This window comes from Hypanus sabinus, chromosome 29, assembly GCF_030144855.1.
Source record: "Hypanus sabinus isolate sHypSab1 chromosome 29, sHypSab1.hap1, whole genome shotgun sequence".
Lineage (NCBI taxonomy): Eukaryota > Metazoa > Chordata > Chondrichthyes > Myliobatiformes > Dasyatidae > Hypanus > Hypanus sabinus.
Window position 1 is genome coordinate 32,628,188 of NC_082734.1, and position 21,842 is coordinate 32,650,029.

Genomic DNA, 21,842 nt, shown 5'->3' on the forward strand with positions numbered 1-21,842 from the left:
CCATCTGGCACCATCAATCATTCTACAGTCAAAGTCACTTAGATCACATTTCTTCCCCATTGAGATCTTTAGTCTGAACAACAACTGAACCTCTTGACCGTGTCTTCATGCTTTTATGCATTGAGTTGCTGCCACATGATTGGCTAATTAGATATTTGCATTAACAAGCAGGCGTACAGGTGTACCTAATAAATTGGCTGCAGAGCATATATGTCTCTTCAATCGCTAAATTCTATGGATATGAGAATGAATCAGTGATACAAAATGCCATCCTCAAAATAAGAAACAGAGAAAACTGACTTTGTCATCTGAAACCATCATTTTATTGTTGCAGTTCTGACTTTCTTAACATCTTCCAGTTAGTTTATTATATTTATTTCATTGGCTTTCAATTCTAAAATTATTATTGACTGGAGACACAGTCTGAATCACAGTAATGGAAGGAATTGCGGAGAGAATTGAACTCTGCCAGTACCTCAGAGATACATCAGTAATATCTGCATGAGTTGCTATCTCAAGTAGGCAACAATATCATCAAAGATCCCTACCATCTGGGTCATGACATCTTCTTGCAGCTACCATCAGGCACCCGATGTCCCCCACCACCAGGTTCAAGGACTGGCACTTCCCTTCAAACATTCGGTTCTTGAACCAACCAGCACAAGGGATTCCACAAATGGTGCAAATCCTGAGGGACAGGGACAAAATTGGCAGGTCAGGCAGTACCCCCGGAGGGTTATTATTACTGTTGTTTACTTACATTTGTATTTGCACAGTTTGTTGTCTTTTGCACTCTGGTTGAATGCCCAGGTTGCTCCGTCTTTCATTGATTCTGTTATGGTTATTATTTTGTGGATTTATCGAGCATGCCACAGAAGATGAATCTCTGAGTTGTATATGGTGACACTGAAAATAAAATTTACTGTGAACTTAATAAATTATTGAGATTTCAGCCTGGGACCCTAATCATTACAGTATAACAGCAGTGTAACAGGTTCAATCACCTACATAAAATGAACTTCAACTTTGTTTTGTTCTAATTATATTCTTTCTTGCAAAGAATGTGTATAATTTATGTTAAGTTATGCTACTCATGATGCGATGTGCCTGTGGTGCTGCTGCAAGTAACTTTTCTACTGAGTCTCTGCACACGCGGACTTGTGCACTTGACTTTGACTTTTTTTAAACTTTTAATCATTATTTTGAGATACTGCGTGGTAACGGGACCTTCTGGTCAAAATACACCCAGCTGACCAATTAACCTACCAACCCACACAAAGCAGAGGACCGAAAGGAAACCCACTGGTCATAGGGAAGATACACAAACTGCTTCTGGACAGAGGAGGGAACCATCTTAAACTCCTTAAAATTAGACAGCTCCCAGTCAGCTGCTCTTCTGAAATCTGATTTAATACCGTTTTAAGTCTGTTTCAATATTTGCCGAATCCAGGGCACTGAGAGGGTAGAGCTCCTCACTCTCTCTCTCATTCTCTCTCTCTCACACACACTTACAAAATCATACACACACCACACCCACACACACACCCACACTCACTCACACACTCACACTCAGATACACACACTAAGACACACAGACACACATACACTCTCACGCACACACTCAGACACACACAGTCAGATGCACACACACTCATACACACTTACACACACACTCACACACAGACACACACACAAAGACACACAGACACACATACACTCTCACGCACACACTGAGACACACACAGTCAGATGCACACACAACCACACACACACTCATACACACTTACACACACACTCACACACTCACACTCAGACACACACACAGACACACAGACACACATACACTCTCACGCACACACTGAGACACACACAGTCAGATGCACACACAACCACACACACACTCATACACACTTACACACACACTCACACACTCACACTCAGACACACACACAAAGACACACAGACACACATACACTCTCACGCACACACTCAGACACACAGTCAGATGCACACACAACCACACACACACTCACACTCATACACACTTACACACACACACTCACACTCAGACACACACACTCTCTCACTCACTCAGACACACATGCACACATACACACACTCTAAGGATTAAGGATCCTTCACCATTCCCTAACAATCCCTGAGAATTAGCTTCATCTGTGAACCCAACACACATTTTTCCTTTCTGCTTATACCCCACCTGAGCATCTGCACTTCACGTCTCTGCCCTTCACTGACTGAGGGATGGGTAACTATTAGGAATAAGGTACAGAAAACTAGCAGAATAATTGGGTATGGAAAGATTAAATTATTTAAATCATTAAGCAAGGTTCATATATTTACATTGATCACACTTGATAGATCCAGTACAAATCCCTGTTGGCTATGCTAACTAAGTATTGATGGCCTGTTCTCTGGAACAATATTACTAATTCCATCCTGGTTTAAAACCTTCTTCAGCACTCTTATTTCAAGAAATATTTTATACTGAGTGATCCCTATAATATTTTCCATCACATTAGCATAATAACAACTTGCATTTTCCAAAATATCTCTAATCGAATTGAGCTGAGACTGCATTTATTTCACTCTGTAACTTTCCCTTCTCAATCATCAGACGGCAATGAGTTAAGACTGAAATATTAATAGAAAATTTCCAGCAACAGCTGAGGTATGGAGTTGGAGGCATAAATCTGAACTCTGGTTATAAACACAAGAGATTCTGCAGACGCCGGGAATCCAGAGCAACACACACAAAATGCTGAAGAAATTCAGCAGGTCAGGCAGTATCAATGGATTAAAAGAATTGCCGTTTTGGGTTGAGACCCTTCATCGGGACAGTTTATTTATTGTGTGTGTGTGTGTGTGTGTGTGTGTGTGTGTGTGTGTGTGTGTGTGTGTGTGTGTGTGTGTGTGTGTGTGTGTGTGTGTGTGTGTGTGTGTGTGAGTGTGAGTGTGAGTGTGAGTGTGAGTGTGTGTGTGTGTGTGTGTGTGTGTGTGTGTGTGTGTGTGTGTGTGTGTGTAATAGAGTATGTGTGAGAGAGTGTATGTGTGTGTGTCTGCGTGTGAGTAAACATGTACATACATCGTTTCCGGTCTGGCCTTCTCACCTTCCCGTTGCCCTTTCATCCTCAGTGCCTTGCTCCACAACATAGACATCCAGCTGCAAAAATTGGACCCCAAATCTAAAGCCCACATTGACTGATTTACAACTTGTAAAGATCACTCTCCAATTTCTCATACACTGAAGACTTTAATTTACAACATGAAATATAAATCTCGTTCAAAAATAATTTCAGCTGGCATAATTACAAGCACCGCAAAGCAGTTGGCTGTAATTTATCAAAGCAATTGACTAAGGACCCTCTCATCGGCAGTTTTAACAGCAAGCTCCAGGTTCCACATCTCACCAGGACTTCCAAGTATTGACTCAGAATTACACGTCACCAGGTCACTTATTAGGTTCAGAGAGGAAACAGCCACCGTTCAGCCCAACGAGTCGATGCTGGCTTTAATGTTCCTCTGGTCTTCTACCACACTCTCCCAACTCCATGGAGGAGTAATTTCAATGGAGATATGCAAGTTAACTGAGAGTGTTTGGTATCTGGAATGTATTACCAGAGGCTGAGAGGAGATCTGATAGAGGTTTATGAGATTATAAGAGGGATACATAGAGTAGACAGCTGGTATCTTTTTTTCCTGGGATTGAAATGTCTAATACCAGAGGGCATGTATTTAAGGTGAGAGGGGGTAAGAATTTGTGAGGTCCAAGGGCTTTACAGTGAGTGTGTGGGGGGCACCTGGAATGTACTGTCTAGGGTGATGGGAGAGGCAGAAACATCAGGGACTTTTAAGAGATGTGTAGATAAGCACATGCGTGTGAGGAAAATCAAGGGATGTGGACATTGAGCTAGCCAGTTGATTACTAATTTAATTGGTTTTGAACAACATTGTGGACCGAGGGGCCAGTCTTGTTTCTCTATGTTCTAAGTACAATGGAGGTGTTTAGGAGACCTTTGGAAAGGCACGTGAGTACATAAAGAATGGAGGGATACGGACCAAAGACTCTTGCAAATTTCTACAGAGCAACAGTGGAGAGCATTCTTACGTGCTGCACCACAGTTTTGTGTGGAGGCTCCAATGCCCAGGATTGCACGAGACTGTAGAGAGTTGTAAACTCAGCCAGCTCCATCACGTCCACAGCCCACCTCACCATCGAGGACGTCTTCAAGAGAAGGTACCCCTCAAGGAAGGGCATCCATCACTAAGGACCTACACCTCTCAGGAAATGCCCTCTTCTCATTTCTACCGATGCAGAAGCCCGAAGACCCACACACAGTGATTTAGGAACAGTTTCTTCCCCTCTCCTACCTCATTATTCCCTTATTTTGGACTATTCATTTCTTTTTCTAATTCATAGATTTCTTTCTCCTTTTCATCTTGGTCTCCACAATGGGTTGTTAAAACTGCCCAATGCATCACTAGCACCAGCCTACCTGCCATCAGACTGCAAGCTGATAGGGGCATGGATCGAGTCGAAAGCCAGAGGCTTTACCTGGGGCAGAAATAGCTAATACAAGGCACCCTCACTTTAAGGTGATTGGAGCAAATTAACGAGGGAATCAGAGGCATGGTTTTTTTTTAACACCGAGAGTGGTGGGTGTATGCCAGGGGTGGTGGTAGAGGCTGGTAAATTTGGGGCACTTAAGAAATTCTTTACTAGATGGCTATGTAGGAGGGAAGAGTTAGTTGATCCCAGAGTAAGTTAAAAGTTTGGCAACACTGTGGGCCACAGGGTCTGTATCTGCTGTAATGTTCTATGTTCTACCTAATCCCCCCCAGAAAGTGACAAAATGTTCTGGGAGGATCTGGTTAATGCTTCAGATGAGACTGCAGATGCGGAAATATTTATTTATCTATTTACTTAGAGATAAATAACAGACCCTTTCAGTCTAACTAGCTCGTGCCACCCAATTAACCTGCATCCCGTATGTCTTTGGACTGTGGGAGGAAACCAGAGCACCTGGAAGAAAGCCACTCAGTCACAGGGAGAATGTACAAACTCCTCCCAGTCAGCATCGGGAATTGAACTGGAGCAGCTGGCGTTGTAATACTGTTACACTAGCTTCTGCGCTATCATGTGTCATGAAGCGTAGAGGAGGCTTGACACAAAGCAGCGGAGATGGTTTAGCGGTGAGCGACAACTTTAATAATGAACTGCAAAGTAACAACAGGCCACGAGGGGCCACAAAACAAGGGAGAATGGATACCAAACATGACAAGGCAACCAGATAACACAAGGCTAGGAGCAAGTGGAAGAGGCTGGCTGACTTGTGTGAGTGAACAAGGGTTCTTGTTAAAAACTGGGTCTAAGTAGGCTGCAGGTGACGAGTTGGAAATGAGTGGCGATAACTCCTGCTGGTTGGGTGGAGACTGGGAAGTGCCTGCCAGATTAGGTGAGGAGTTAGAAGCAGAAGCACAGGGAGTGGTAAATGCTTAGAATGCACTGGCAGGGGTGGTAGTTGAGGTTGAAATATTAGGAACATTTAGAAGACTTTTATACAGGCACATGCTGAAAGGAAACTAGAGGGTTATGGGCTGTGTAAGAAGGAAGGGTTAGTCGAGACGGAATAGGTTTATATAGATTAACACAAAATCATTAGCCAAAGGACCAGTAAATACAGAAACAAAGAAAACCTACAATACAATACAGGCCTATCAGCCCAAAATGCTGTGCCGAACATGTCCTTACCTTAGAAATTACCAAAGGTTACCCATAACCCTCTATTTTTCTAAGCTCCATGTACCTGTCCAGGAGTCTTTTAAAAGACTCTACTGTATCTGCTTCCACCACCGTCGTCGGCAGCCCATTCTACACACTCGCGTAAAAACTTACCCCTGACGTCTCCTCTGTTTCTGCTTCTAAGGAATCCTTAAAACTGTGCCCTCTCATGCAAGCCATTTCAGTTCTGGGCACTTTTCTGTTCTGTTCTATGTTCACAATTGAATGTAGAGGGTTATTGGCAGTTTAGGAGTGGGTATCTGATTTATCTTGGAGTAGGTTAAAAAGTTGGCACAACATTGTGGGCCGAGGGGTCTTTACTGTGCTGTTCTGCTCCACACTCAGTGGCACTTTATTAGGTACACCTGTACACCTGCTCAGTAATGCAAATATCTAATCAGCCAATCATGCTTCAGCAACTCAATGCGTAAAAGCACGCAGACCTGGTCAAGAGGTTCAGCTGGGGTTCAGACTAAACATCAGAATGGGGAAGAAATGTGATCTAAGTGACTGTGGAGTGATTGTTGGTGCCAGATGGGGTGGTTTGAGTATCTCAGAAACTGCTGCTCTCCTGGGATTTTCACACACAACAGTCTCTAGAGTTTACAGAGAATGGTGCAAGAAATAAGAAAAAAATGCATCCAGTGAGCTTTGTGGGTGAAGCTGCCTTGTGAATGAGAGAGGACAGAGTAGAGTGGCCATACAGGATCAAACTGACAGGAAGGTGACAGTAACTCAAATAACCACACATTACAACAGTGGTGCGCAGAAGAGCATCTCTGAATGTACAAAACATTGAAGCAGATAGGCTACAGCAGCAGAAGGCTATGAACATACACTCAATGGCCACTGGGTGTCTGCCCCAGAGCCTTGGAATAACCTTCCTGTGCGGCTTTGGGATAGAGTTGCTCTTGTCGTGGTTGCTGCCTTTCCTGAACAGAGTCTCAACTTTGCTGTAGAGGGCTGAGGGCAACAGTTACTAGTTACATAAACCTTCAGTCAAAGGATGGATGCAACATTACTAGCTAAACAGGGCTCTCTAATCTGCACACATGGAATAAGTTCACAGTTTTTGTTTAGTATTTACTTATTGATTTAGACATATAGCATTGTAACGAGCCCTTCCAGCCTAACAGGTCAGTGCTGCCCAATTACACCCAAATGGCCAATTAACATAATAACCCATACATCTTTGGAATGTTGGAGGAAACCAGAGCACTCGGCAGAAACCCAGCCAGACATGAGGAGCACATACAGACAGTGCCGGGAATTGAACCAGGGTAACTGATGCTGTAATAGGGTTACGCTAACCACTATACCTATTGGTCTACATCAGCCTTTCTCTACCTTTTTGCCCTGGGTGAACCCTTGGAATAATTTTCAAGTGTCAAGGAGGCCCTGCGTAAGAATTATTATATCTAGAACTCATGGTACATTAGTGTGATCAGTAAGTTGTAGATGTAATAATCCAAAAATAATTGTCAATGCTCTTTTGAGTAGAGAATGAATTTTAGCCAACTTTTCTTGGGAAAAAGAAACACAGTTAAGCTTAGCTTACCTTTCTTGAAATTAATCTCTTTCATTCCCATTCATAAATTTTTAAAACTCATAAGGCAAACTTAATAAATTTCTCAATTCTAAGTTGAACTTAATATAAGCACACAAGGATTTCATCTTCATCTGAAATGAGATGTTTTCTATCCTTGTTCTCGATGCTTGCTAAACAAGAAAAAGCTTGCTCACATAAGTAAGAAGTTGAAAACTGAAGCAAAATGTTTATTGCTTCCTTGTGAATGGCAGGATACTCTTCTTTCACAGATATCCTGAACTTGTCCAGGGGCAGGTCAGTAAATCTCATCTTGAGTGTATGATCAGAGTACAGTCCACAAAGTTCTTCCTATTCTCTCAAGGTCAAGTTCTCATGCTGAGCAGAGGTTTCAGAGAAAGCGTCCCTCACACAGTCATACACTTGAGTTGAAAGGGAGGAAAAATACTTTTCATTTTTGTTCTGCAGTTCTTCCAAGTGGTTTCAATAATACTTGAGGCTTTCTGATATCCTTCCTCACTCTCAAGCCCAAGCAGAAGTGGAAACATTTCAGAATTTTCTTTTCCAACATGACTTTTCCAAAGATACAGTTTCATTTTAAATCCAAGAATCTTGTCACTTGAAGTCAAAACGTTTTCTCCAGGGCCTTGCAGAGACTTGTTGAACTGGATCATATGAAGATAAATATCTGTTAAGTAGGCTAGTTTCTTCAGCCATTCTTCATCTTCAAATCACATCAAAATCTAGACTACTATTTTCTTGGAAGTACTCTGGCAATTCACCTTTCAGCTCAAACACCCGTATGACAACTCTCCCACTGCTAAGCCGCCGGATTTCTGAATGTAGCAGGAGATTGGTGTACTCTTTGTCTAGGATTTCACAGTTTATTAAACATTCTCCAGTGAAGTGATCTTAAAGCTGCTTAATAACTTGCTTCCTGAGACTTTTTACTGACTGTGACTTCATTTTCAAAAGCTTTAATCTGTTTGTTTTGAGTTTCCAACGGTCATTGAAAATAATCAGCACTTTTACACGTCACATTGCTGTGATTTGTAGTTGTGTCATTTCAATGTTACTGGAGCCCTTGCTACATCTGTAAGTTGCTTTCCACAGACTAGGCACAATGGAATAGGACAACTTGGATCACCAGTCCTTGTAAAACCCATTGATAAGTAGTTTTCTTTCGAAAGACAATCTTCTTCTGTGTCCATTGTTGCACTAGTGCAGTGAAATGACTCAGAGGTTTGTAATTCTTCATCGTTAAACTTACCCGAATATTCGTATGCCTAGACCTAGAATCCTCCTCTTCCATCTCACACCTCCTCCTCAAAAATCACTGCACTGGTCCATCTTTAGAATGAAAATTTCCCTCCAATGTTCTACAACTTTGTTTACTCCCATGTCAGTCGGCGTCTTGTAAGGAACAGTTGGGGGAAGCAATTCGAGAGGAAGAAGCTGATATCACAGCCAAGTTGAGCAAGTCAATTCAATGGTTGGAAAACACAATTCACACTCCTCATCAGCCTACCATCCTCCCCTCCATGTAATACAGCACTCACCAATTATCACCCTACTGGCCTCCCCTCCGTGTAATACATCACTCACCAATTATCACCCCACCGTCCTCCCCATCGTGTAATACAGCACTCACCAATTATCACCCCACCGTCCTCCCCATTGTGTAATACAGCACTCACCAATTATCACCCCACCGTCCTCCCCATTGTGTAATACAGCACTCACCAATTATCACCCTACTGGCCTCCCCATCATGTAATACATCACTCACCAATTATCACCCCACCGTCCTCCCCATTGTGTAATACAGCACTCACCAATTATCACCCTACTGGCCTCCCCATCATGTAATACATCACTCACCAATTATCACCCCACCGTCCTCCCCATTGTGTAATACATCACTCACCAATTATCACCCCACCGTCCTCCCCATCGTGTAATACAGCACTCACCAATTATCACCCCACCGTCCTCCCCATTGTGTAATACATCACTCACCAATTATCACCCCACCGTCCTCCCCATTGTGTAATACAGCACTCACCAATTATCACCCCACCGTCCTCCCCATTGTGTAATACAGCACTCACCAATTATCACCCCACCGTCCTCCCCATCGTGTAATACAGCACTCACCAATTATCACCCTACCGTCCTTGAAAGGAAGAAGCTGATATCACAGCCAAGTTGAGCAAGTCAATTCAATGCTTGGAAAACATACTTCACACTCCTTATCAGCCTACCATCCTCCCCTCCATGTAATACAGCACTCACCAATTATCACCCCACTGTCCTCCCCATCCTGTAATACAGCACTCACCAATTATCACCCCACCGTCCTCCCCACCGTGTAATACATCACTCACCAATTATCACCCCACCGTCCTCCCCATCCTGTAATACAGCACTCACCAATTATCACCCCACCGTCCTCCCCATTGTGTAATACATCACTCACCAATTATCACCCCACCGTCCTCCCCATTGTGTAATACAGCACTCACCAATTATCACCCCACCGTCCTCCCCATTGTGTAATACAGCACTCACCAATTATCACCCCACCGTCCTCCCCATCGTGTAATACAGCACTCACCAATTATCACCCTACCGTCCTTGAAAGGAAGAAGCTGATATCACAGCCAAGTTGAGCAAGTCAATTCAATGCTTGGAAAACATACTTCACACTCCTTATCAGCCTACCATCCTCCCCTCCATGTAATACAGCACTCACCAATTATCACCCCACCGTCCTCCCCATCGTGTAATACAGCACTCACCAATTATCACCCTACCGTCCTCCCTATCATGTAATACATCACTCACCAATTATCACCCCACCGTCCTCCCCATCGTGTAATACAGCACTCACCAATTATCACCCCACCATCCTCCCCATCGTGTAATACAGCACTCACCAATTATCACCCCACCGTCCTCCCCACCGTGTAATACAGCACTCACCAATTATCACCCCACCGTCCTCCCCATCGTGTAATACAGCACTCACCAATTATCACCCCACTGTCCTCCCCATTGTGTAATACAGCACTCACCAATTATCACCCTACCGTCCTCCCCATCGTGTAATACATCACTCACCAATTATCACCCCACCGTCCTCCCCATCGTGTAATACATCACTCACCAATTATCACCCCACCATCCTCCCCATCGTGTAATACAGCACTCACCAATTATCACCCTACCATCCTCCCCATTGTGTAATACATCACTCACCAATTATCACCCTACCATCCTCCCCATTGTGTAATACAGCACTCACCAATTATCACCCCACCGTCCTCCCCATCGTGTAATATAGCACTCACCAATTATCACCACACCGTCCTCCCCATCGTGTAATACAACACTCACCAATTATCACCCTACCATCCTCCCCATTGTGTAAAACAGCACTCATCACTCATCAATTATCAATTATATTGCATAAAAACTGAGAAGAAACTCAGTCCTACTGCGTACGGCCATATGGACTGAGAGACCTCTAAGAAGGTTGCTAACGGGGCTGCTCCGTCACTGTGTGTGCCAGCATCATGCATCCTATGAAATTCAATAAATTTTTTTTGGTTTTTTTTAAATAGCAATCTCTCACAGACCCCTGCAGACTTCTCATGGAACCCCAGTTAAGAAACTCTGGTCTATATGATCAGTTTGAGTAAGATCTAGATTGTGGACGGGCACTCAGTGGCCACCTGTACATCTGCTGGTTCATGCAAATATTTAATCAGCCAATTATCGGATAGCAACTCAATACATAAAAGTATGCAAACATGATCAAGAGGTTCAGTTGCTGTTCAGACCAAATACTAGAATGGGGAAGAAATGTGATGAAATGACTTTGACAATGAAATGATTGTTGGTGCCAGGTGGGGTGGCTTGAGTATCTCAGAGATTGCTGATCTCTTTGGATTTTGACACACAACAGTTTACAGAGAATGGTGTGAAAAACAAAAACAAACAGTGGATGGCATTTCTGTGGGTAAAAATGCCTTGTTAATGTGAGAGATCAGAGGAGAATGGCCAGACTGGTTTAAACTGACAGGAAGGTGACAGCGACTCAAAAAACCAGACATTACAACAGTGGTGTGCAGAAGAGCATCTCTGAACACACAACAAGTGTGTTCTAGACGTGGATGGGCTACAGCAGCAGAAGATCAGGAACATTCACTCAGTGGCCACTTTATTAGGTACAGAATGAAGTGGCCACTGAGTGTATAATAACTTGTGGAACAGGCTTGACGCCTCATCCAAAGAGTGACAGAAGTACACTGAATCGATGTGAGCCTTGATAACCTGTGTAAAGGGGCTGAGGTATAATCTCTGGTTAACTGGACAATGACAAATGATATGCAGGAGAGAAGGTGGGGGGGGGGGGGGGCAGGGAACAGACATTTCTCCTGATCCCCATTTTCATTGAATTAATTAAAAAGCACTCTGATGTGTTTTCTAACGAGATGAGTTAGGGAGATCGAAGAGTTAATTTAAACAACTGAACTTATTGTTCCATAAGGGGCAAAAGTTTAGGGGTAACACGAGGGGGAGCTTCTTTACTCAGAGGGTGGTAGCTGTGTGGAGCGAGCTTCCAGTAGAAGTGGTAGAGGCAGGTTCGATCTTGTCATTTAAAAAAAAAATTGGGTAGGTATATGGACAGGAAAGGAATGGAGGGTTATGGGCTGAGTGCAGGTAGGTGGGACTAGGTGAGAGTAAGCGTTCGGCACGGACTAGAAGTTCTGAGATGGCCTGTTTCCATGCTGTAATTGTTATATGGTTATATGGTTAACTCAAGATCGCTGCTTGTCCCTTGTCTCTGACCTTTCAACCCCTGGCTCGGGTATTGAACAGCAGCATGTCAAACCAGATGAACCGAGCCGTTACTTAGAATGCTCTTACAGAGAGAGTGCTTGCTGATCAATTTGGGAATTTTAAGTGGGTCGGACGAGAGGGAAAAAAACCCTTTTTTTCAATTTTTAAACGCTGAAGTCCAGAACCGCTGAGAGGAGTTATACATTTATTTATTTATTTATGGGGATCCAGTGAGGAATAGTCCAGAGCCGCTGAGAGAATTTACACATTTATTTATTTATTTATGGGGATCCAGTGCGGAATAGTCCAGAACCACTGAGAGAATTTACACATTTATTTATTTATGGGGATGCAGTGCGGAATAGTCCAGAACCGCTGAGAGAATCTACACACCTATTTATTTATTTATTTATTGGGGATCCAGTGCGGAATAGTCCAGAACCGCAGAGAGAATTTACACCTTTATTTATTTATTTATTTATGGGGATCCAGTGCGGAAAAGTCCAGAACCGCTGAGAGAATCTACACATTTATTTATGGGGGTCCAGTGCGGAATAGTCCAGAACCGCTGAGAGAATCTACACATTTATTTATGGGGATCCAGTGCGGAATAGTCCAGAGCCACTGAGAGAATCTACACATTTATTTATTTATTTATGGGGATCCAATGCGGAATAGTCCAGAACCACTGAGAGAATCTACACATTTATTTATGGGGATCCAATGCGGAATAGTCCAGAACCACTGAGAGAATTTACACATTTATTTATTTATTAATGGGGATCCAGTGCAGAATAGGCCTTTCTGGCCCTTTGAGATGCGCCACCGCCAACTCCTGATTTAACCCTACCTTAACCACAGGACAACTTACAATGACCATTTAACCTACTAACTGGTACGACTCAGGACTGTGGGAGGAGCTGGAATAAAACAGTAGAAAACCAATGCATTTCAAGAGTAGGGTGTACAGACTCCTTACCGAGGATGGTGGGATTGAACTCCAAACTCTGATGCCCCGAGCAGTAATAACATTGCTACTGGGGTGCCCTCTATTCTCATTCTGCTCCCTGCCTTCCTTCCTAACACCCTTCCTCTTTCCTTCCCACTTCCTCTCTCTTGTTTTATTGCTCAATATATACAGCACTTTTTATTTTATTTAGCAAAACAGCACAGAATAGTACCTTCCGGCCTAGCACACCAGGCCAACCATCAGCCCTTCCATTTGCTGTTGAGAGCTGCTGAGTGTCATCATCGACTCATGACTCATACACTATCATCGACCTATGGATAGTGTAGTTGTCCGTAGGGTCGTGTAGTTGTCCATAGGATAGTGTAGTTGTCCATAGGGTTTTTCTGGCAAGATACAGAAGTAGACTGTCAGGCTTTTCTTCCACGTAGTTACTGTCTGCTGCCCAGGATGGACTTGGCCAGATTCGAACTCAGGACCATCCACCTCCAAGTCCAGTGTTGATGCCACTACACCGCTGACCAGCCCAATTTATAGATACAGCGTGGGCCCTTCTGCCCTTTGAGCCGCAAAGTATAATTTACAAAGACCTATTCACCTACTAACCAATATGTCTTTGGAATGTGGGAGGGAACTCAAGCACCCACATGGTCTTGGGGAGAGCATACAAACTCCTTACAGGTGGCATTAGAATTGAGCTCTGAACTCCAACACCCAAAGTTGTTATAGCGTTACATTAACCGCTACGCCACAGCGGCGGTAGTGCATCTTTGTCTCTGGACAAGATCAGGCTGGACAACACATGGTCCAAGTATGACATAAGAGATTCAGCAGGTGCTGGAAATCCAGAACCACACAATCAAAATGCTGGAGGAACTCAGCAGGTCAGGCAGTATCTATAGAAAGGGCTAGATAGCTGATACTTTAAGCTGAGATCCTTCATCAGTCACTGAAAGTAAGCATGCAGGTACAGCAGGCAGTGAAGAAAGCTAATGACATGTTGGCCTTCATAACAAGGGGAGTTGAGTATAGGAGCAAAGAGGTCCTTCTGCAGTTGTACAGGGCCCTGGTGAGCCCACACCTGGAGTATTGTGTGCAGTTTTGGTCTCCAAATTTGAGGAAGGACATTCTTGCTATTGAGGGAGTGCAGCGTAGGTTCTAAAGGTTAATTCCCAGGATGGCGGGACTGTCATATGTTGAAAGATTGGAGCGACTGGGCTTGTATACACTGGAATTTAGAAGGATGAGAGGGGATCTGATTGAAACATATAAGATTATTAAGGGATTGGACACACTAGAGGCAGGAAAAATGTTCCCGATGTTGGGGGAGTCCAGAACCAGAGGCCACAGTTTAAGAATAAGGGGTAGGCCATCTAGAACGGAGTTGAGGAAAAACTTTTTCACCCAGAGAGTTGTGGATCTATGGAATGCTCTGCCTCAGTAGGCAGTGGAGGCCAATTCTCTGGATGCTTTCAAGAAATAGTTAGATAAAGCTCTTAAAGATAGTGGAGTCAAGGGGTATGGGGAGAAGGCAGGATTGAGGTACTGATTGTGGATGATCAGCATTAATCACTTTGAATGGCGGTGCTGGCTCAGAGGGCCGAATGGCCTACTCCTGCACCTATTGTCTATTGTCTATTTATCAGGACTTGAGTTCAGCACTGCTCTCTCCGATTTGGTCCAAGTATGAGCTGCAACTGAGATGCATAGCATAAATGCATCACTTGTGCGATATACACATGGACAACAGATAAGGAAAGGGTTAGGATGATAAGTTGACAGAGACAGTGTGCAGGCATTGTGCAGTCACCCAGGCTGAAGCTCAGTGACAGGGGAGCTGTTCTCCTTCTGCACATGTCAAAACTGTTAGGAAGGCGAGCTGGGCTGAGAAGTGGCAGATGGAGTTTAACCCAGAAAAGAATGAAGTGATATTCTTTGGAAGGTCAAACTGGAGGCAGAGTACAGGGTGAATGGTAGGATTCGTAGAGGTGTGGAGGAACAGAGGGATCTTGAGAACAATGTCCATAAATCTCTTCAAGTTGCTGCACAAGTTGATGAGGAGGTTAAAAAAAGGCATATGGAGTGCTGGCCTTCATTCGTCAGGAGACTGAGTTAAAGATTGTTTGTTTCTTCAGATTCCAGCATGTTGTGCCTCAAAGAGACGGATCTAATCACGATCACACCTTCCATGACGTCAGAACATCTCAAAGGATTTAACTTCTCCTGAAGATCTTTTAAAGGGTGGTTTTCTTAATAGCAGAAATAAATGAACAGCTGCACGCCCCACAGAAGTTAACTTGGATTAGCAGAGTGCGTTGCTGAAATGTGATAAATGTAACTCTGTTTTCGCCTTTGCAGGCCTACCATGTGCAGTCAGTATTATCTCTTCTTGCAGTGGAGCAGCCCACAGCTTCTCTTCATGGTAACTGCAGTCGGATCCTCAGCAACCCTTTGGGAGGAGGAGGAGGGTCCTTGGTTTGACGAACCCTCCCGATGAAAGCAGCTCTTGCTGAAAACAGTAGCCTAGAGCACCTACTTAAGCTCCCCGATCGTGACTCCCTACAATTCCGTGCTCTACCCTCTGCCCACTCATCCACAGTTCACACCAAGGAGCTCTTGCTGAGATCTGGAATGGATGCCCCAGGGTTAAGCAGGTCAGCTTCCTCAAAGCCCCAGGCTTGCTGACGTTTGAAAGCTCTGACCAACATAATTGGACAAGTTGAGCTGTGATGTCTCGGGTCATTATTTTTCACTCCACCACAAAACAAGGTGAGAAAGGTCACAGAGGATCAGCAAGTGCGTGGAACCATATTTATCCTCAGAATCTCCAAGCTGTGTAGCCTGCAGTCACATACAGTAAAATAGGATATGTTGCCTGTCCAGACAGGAAAATCACAATGACTGTGTAAAATATTTATCATCCATTGAGTTTAACGCAAGGGCATTTTTATTTCCATAGAATAAAATCTCAATGTTTCCCTCAATGAGCAAGGGTTGAAGATAAGATTCTGGATTTTGACTTCTTTCCCATTCCATTCCAGTCCTGATGAAAGACCATATCCCAAAATACCGACTCGTCGCTCCCCCTCCAGAGATGCTGCCTGACCTGCTGAGCTCCTCCGGCACTTTGTGCCTATGTTACTGAAGATAGCAGTCACCACACAACGAACTCTGTCAACTGAAAGAGGATCCTGACTAACAGGTGTCTAGACCATGTGACAAGACTTGCCAATTCAGTCACAAGGAGAAAGAACTCAATAGGTCAGGCAACATCTGACCAGGGAAATGGCCAGTCAGTGCTCTGAGTCGAGCCATTTCATTTGGAATAAAATGGTTCAGCACTAAGGAATGTAGATGAACAGAGAGATCTAGGTATACAAGTCCATTGTTTCCTGGAAGTGTAACATACATAGGTCAGTATGGTGGTGATGAAGACATTCAGCATATTTGCCTTCATAGATCCAGGTACTGGAATGTACACTCGGTGGCCACTTTATTAGGTACACCTGCTCTTTAATGCAAATATCTAATCAGCCAATCATGTGGCAGCAACTCAATGCATTAAAGCATGCAGACATGGTCAAGAGGTTCAGTTGTTTTTCAGACCAGACATCAGCATGGGGAAGAAATGTGATCTAAGTGACCTTGACCACAGAAGATCGTTGGTGCCAGATGGGTTGAATATCTCAGAAACTGCTGACATCCTGGGTTTTCATGAACAACAGTCTCCAGAGTTTGCAGAGAATGGTGTGAAAAGCAAAAAAAAAACATCCAGTGAGCAGCTGTTCTGTGGGTGGAAATACCCTTTTAATGAGGGGGGTCAGAGGACTGGCTCAAGCTGACAGGAAGATGTCAGTAACTCAGATAACCACGTGTTACAACAGAGGTGTGCAGAACAACATCTCTGAATGCACAACACATTGAACATTGAAATGGATGGGCTACAAATAACATGGACACCTCCTGCACCTAATAACATGGACACCTCCTGCATCCAATGACGTGGACACCTCCTGCACCCAATGACGTGGACACGTCCTGCACCCAATGACGTGGACACCTCCTGTATTCAATGACGTGGACACGTCCTGTATCCAATAACCTGGACACGTCCTGTATCCAATAACCTGGACACTTCCTGTATCCAATAATGTGGACACTTCCTGTATCCAATAACGTGGACACGTCCTGTATCCAATAACGTGGACACCTCCTGTATCCAATAACGTGGACACTTCCTGTATCCAATAATGTGGACACTTCCTGTATCCAATAACGTGGACACCTCCTGCACCCAATGACGTGGACACCTCCTGATCCAATGAAGTGGACCCCTCCTGCACCTAATAACGTGGACACGTTCTGTATCCAATAACGTGGACACTTCCTGTATCCAATAACGTGGCCCCTGAGTGTAAGTTAGAACAATATGTTGTAACTTTACAAAGCACGAGTTAGATTTGATTTGCTCAGTGCTACAGAAAGCCAGATGCCTTTGAATCCAAATCAGAATCAGGTTTAATATCACCGGCAAATGATGTGACATTTGTTAACTTTACCGCAACAGTTCAATGAAATACATGATAAATAGAAAAACTGAGTTCCATTAAGTATATACATGTCCATTAAATAGTTAAGTTAAAATAAATAGTGCAACAGAGCAGAAGTAAAAAAGTAGTGAGGTAGTGTTCATCTGTTCAATGTCCATTCAGAAGTCCGTTGGCAGAGGGGAAGAAGCTGTTGCTGAATCGCTGAATGTGTGCCTTCAGGTTTCCGTTCCTCCTTCCTGATGGTAACAGTGTGAAGAGGGCATGTTCTGGGTGATGGAGATCCTTAATGATGGACGCCACCTTGCTAAGCCATCACTCCTTGAAGTTTGCCTTGAATAATATGAGGCTGGTACACATGATAGAGTTGACTAATTTTACAAGTTTCTACAACTTGTTTCAGTCTTGTGCAGTAGCCACCCCCTCCCCACCACCAGTTGGCGATGCAGCCAGTCAAAATCATCTCCACAGTACATTTGTAGAAGTTTTCAAGTGTTTTAGTTGACAAACCAAATCTCCTCAAACTCCTAATGAAATACAGCCACCGTCTTGCCTTCTTTATAGCTGCATCCAGGTTAGGTCCTCAGACATCTTTCAATAGTTCAAAATTTAAAACATATATCTGTCTTTCTCTTTGTTCTACAGAAGGGATTCACCTCATATCTTATTAATTGTATTTCATTTGTCCCATCTTTATTTATTCACTCAACCATTGGAAGCTCTACTTTCTCCTCACAGCCCACTCTGCCAGACACCTCTGTATCCTTGACAAACTATGTTATGTGGCCCTGGATTACAGAGATTTTTGTCAATATAAGCCATCAAAAACCAAATGTAATACTGAACGTGATATATATCAGAAAAGCAGAGGTCTGTGTAACATGGGAGATATTAACCCACAGATTGATTGTTTAAGAAGCAAGGTGAACTCATGGACTGTGTATAGAATATTTTCCTAGATAAATATGGTGAAGAATCCGAGAGAGAATTGACTATTTTGGGTCTTGTTTATGCACTGAGGAAGGATTGATTGATGATTGTGTCAAATTTTACGTTAAGTTTGAAAATGATGATATTCGGGTCTTACATCTAAACAAAAGGTTTTTCCTGTGCCTAATGAAGTGACCACTGAGTGTGCGTTCATGGTCTTCTGCTGCTGTAGCCCATCCACTTCAAGTTCAACGTGTTGTGCATTCAAAGATGCTCTTCTGCACACCACTGTTGTAATGCATGGATATGTGAGTTACTGTCAGCTTCCTGCTAGCTTGAACCAGTCTGGAAATTTCTTCCAGCATCTCTCATTATCAAGGCATTTTCACCCACAGAATTGCCACTCACTGGATGTTTTTTTTTGTTTTTTGCTCTGTTCTCTGTAAATTCTAGAGACTGTTGTACGTGAAAATCCCAGGAGATCAGCAATTTCTGAAATACTCAAGCAACCCTGTCTGGCACCCACAATCATTCCACGGTCAAAGTCACTTTGATCACATTTCTCCCCCATTCTGCTGTTTGGTCTGAACAGCAACTGCACCTTTTGACCTTGTCTGCATGCTTTTACGCATTGAGCTGCTGACTGGCTGATTAGATATTTGCATGAACGAGCGAGCAGGTGTACAGGTGCACCTAATACAGTGGCCACTGATTGCACGATTGTATTAGAGGAGAGGTTGCTGTCGCTGATTGCAGAAAACATTAAAAGTTATGATGCTTTGCATTTAAACAAATAATGCATACATTGCAGGAGAAATATATTTCTAAAGCGCTCAACAACCTGAAAGAAAAAGTGACTTACCCATTGCTGACAAGAGAAATTACAGGTGATATTAAATCCAAGTAAGAAGTTTATCAAGTTGCCAAGAATAGCTGTCAGCTTTAGAACTCAACAAAAGAGGGGCCAAGAACTGTTTTATTATTATTATTATTATTATTATTACTATTATATTATTAGTCCTATTTGAGACATAAAATTAGGTTGGCAAAACTTTAATTGTTATGTGAAAATCAAAGCACTGGCAATGGCAAATGTAAGTCTCTTACGTTACAGGTCAATTGGATTATTATTGTCACAGGTACCCAGGTGGAGATATGTCTAGGGTGCTAGGATGAAGTTACCAAAGGACGTGTAAAGTGTTCCTTCCCTCTGCTAGCCTGCAGGTCATACTTGGAGAAGGGGTACACCTACTTAGCAACCCCCTCCCCGCACACCCATCAAGGTCACAAGCCATGGGACCAGGTGATGCATATCACAAGTCGTGGCTGTGCAAACACTAACACCAAGCAATCTCTGAGAATGGTTTGCGGTCACATGCCTTGTAAGGACACTGCCCAGAAGAAGGCAATTGCAAACCACTTCTATGGCAAACTTTGCCAAAAACAATCATGGTCGTGGAAACGTCTTTGATCATCATCTGTCATACGACAGGGAACATAATGAACGAATGAACCCAGATACAGTGAAAAATGTTACTTTTCCTGCTGTCTATGCACGCTGACAACCAACACTGGTGCAACTCAGGGACGTGTGCTTCGGCCACTGCTCTACTCTCCACACCATGACTGCATGGCTCAGCACAGCTCAAATGTCAACTACAGCTTCGCTGATGATACAACCGTCATTAACAGAATCTCAGATGGTGATGAGAAGGCGTACAGGAGCGAGATATACCACTAGTTGAGTGGTGTCGCAGCAACAACCTGGCACTCAATGTCAGCAAGACCAAAAAGGTAATTGTGAACTTCAAAAAGGTAAGACAAAGGACACAGACCAGTCCTTATAGAGGGATCAGAAGTGGAAGGGGTGAGCAATTTCCTAAGTGTCAATATCTCTGAGAATGTAACCTAGACCCGACATTTCGGTGCAGCTATAATGAAGTCTATCTTTCATTAGGAGTTTGAAGAGATTTGGTATGTCGCCTAAAACACTCACAAATTTCTGCAGATGCACTGTGGAGAGCAGTCTCATTGGTTGCATCTCTGGGGAATTGCCGTACAGGATCAAAGTAAGCTGCAAAAAAGTTGTAATATTAGTCAGCTCCATCATGGATACAAGCCTCCATAGTATCCAAGACATATTCAAGCAGCAGTACCTCAGAAATGCAGCATCCGTCATTAAGGATACCCCCCCCCCCCCCACCCCTCTATCCAGGACATGCCTTGCTACCAACAGGGGCCTGAAGACACACACTCAGTGATTCAGGAACAGCTTCTTCCCCGCTGCCATCCAATTTTTAAATGGACATTGAACCCATGAGCACTACCTCACTACTCTTTTTAATGTATATTTTTGCACTTCTTATATACTTTAACTATTTAATATACATTTATATACTTACTGTAGTTCACTGTGTTTGTTTCTCGATTATCATGTATAGCATAGTACTGCTGCCACAAAGACAACGAATCCCATGACACGAGCTGCTGGTATTAAAGCTGATTCTGATCACTTCATCACATCAGATCACGGAGGCTGTACAAAGAAAGGGCAATGTCAGAATGCAGGGTACGGTGTTGCAGTTACGGGAGCTTGCGGCACAGGCAGACCGCAAGGTGCAAGGCCGCAATGAAGTAGGTTGTGAGGTTAGAAGTCCATCTTCTTCAACAAAGGAGCAGAGTAGAAGCCGTTCCTGAGCCTGGTGGGATGTGCTTCCATACTTTTGTATCTTCTGCCTGAGGGGAGAGAAGGTTTAGGGTTGGGTGGGGTCTTTGATTGTTGGCGGGTTTTCCAATGCAACAAGAGTGTAGACAGTCCATGGAGGGGTGGCTAGTTTTTGTCATGTGCTGGGGCGTGTCCATCTGTGTAGGGAGGGAAAGGAGTGGTTATAAACACAAGGAAAATCCAGAGTAACACACACAAAATACTGGAGGAACTCAAAAGGTCAGGCAGCATCCATGGAGAGGAATAAATAGTCAGCACTTTGGTCTGAGAGCCTTCATCAGGACTGGAAGTGAAGGGGATGAGAAACCAGGTTAAGAAGTTGGAGGAGGGGAAGGACAAAAGCTGACAGGTGACAGGTGAGATGGAAGATGGGTGACTGGGGAAGGGAGAGGGTGAAGACAGAAATTTGGGAGGGGATTGATAGAAGAGGTAAAGGGCTGGATAATAAGGAATCTGATAGGAGAGGGAGTGGGCCATGG

At 43.6% G+C, this 21,842-nt stretch overlaps 1 long non-coding RNA gene across 1 annotated transcript; it reads right to left on the minus strand.

Moving 5' to 3' along the window:
* Positions 1–509: 509 nt before the first annotated feature.
* LOC132382819 (uncharacterized) lies at positions 510–21,148 on the minus strand. Its single transcript, XR_009508460.1, has 3 exons — positions 21,041–21,148; positions 20,635–20,712; positions 510–688 (listed from the first exon to the last, which is right to left on the minus strand). It is a non-coding gene; the product is annotated as an uncharacterized LOC132382819 (long non-coding RNA).
* Positions 21,149–21,842: the final 694 nt, after the last annotated feature.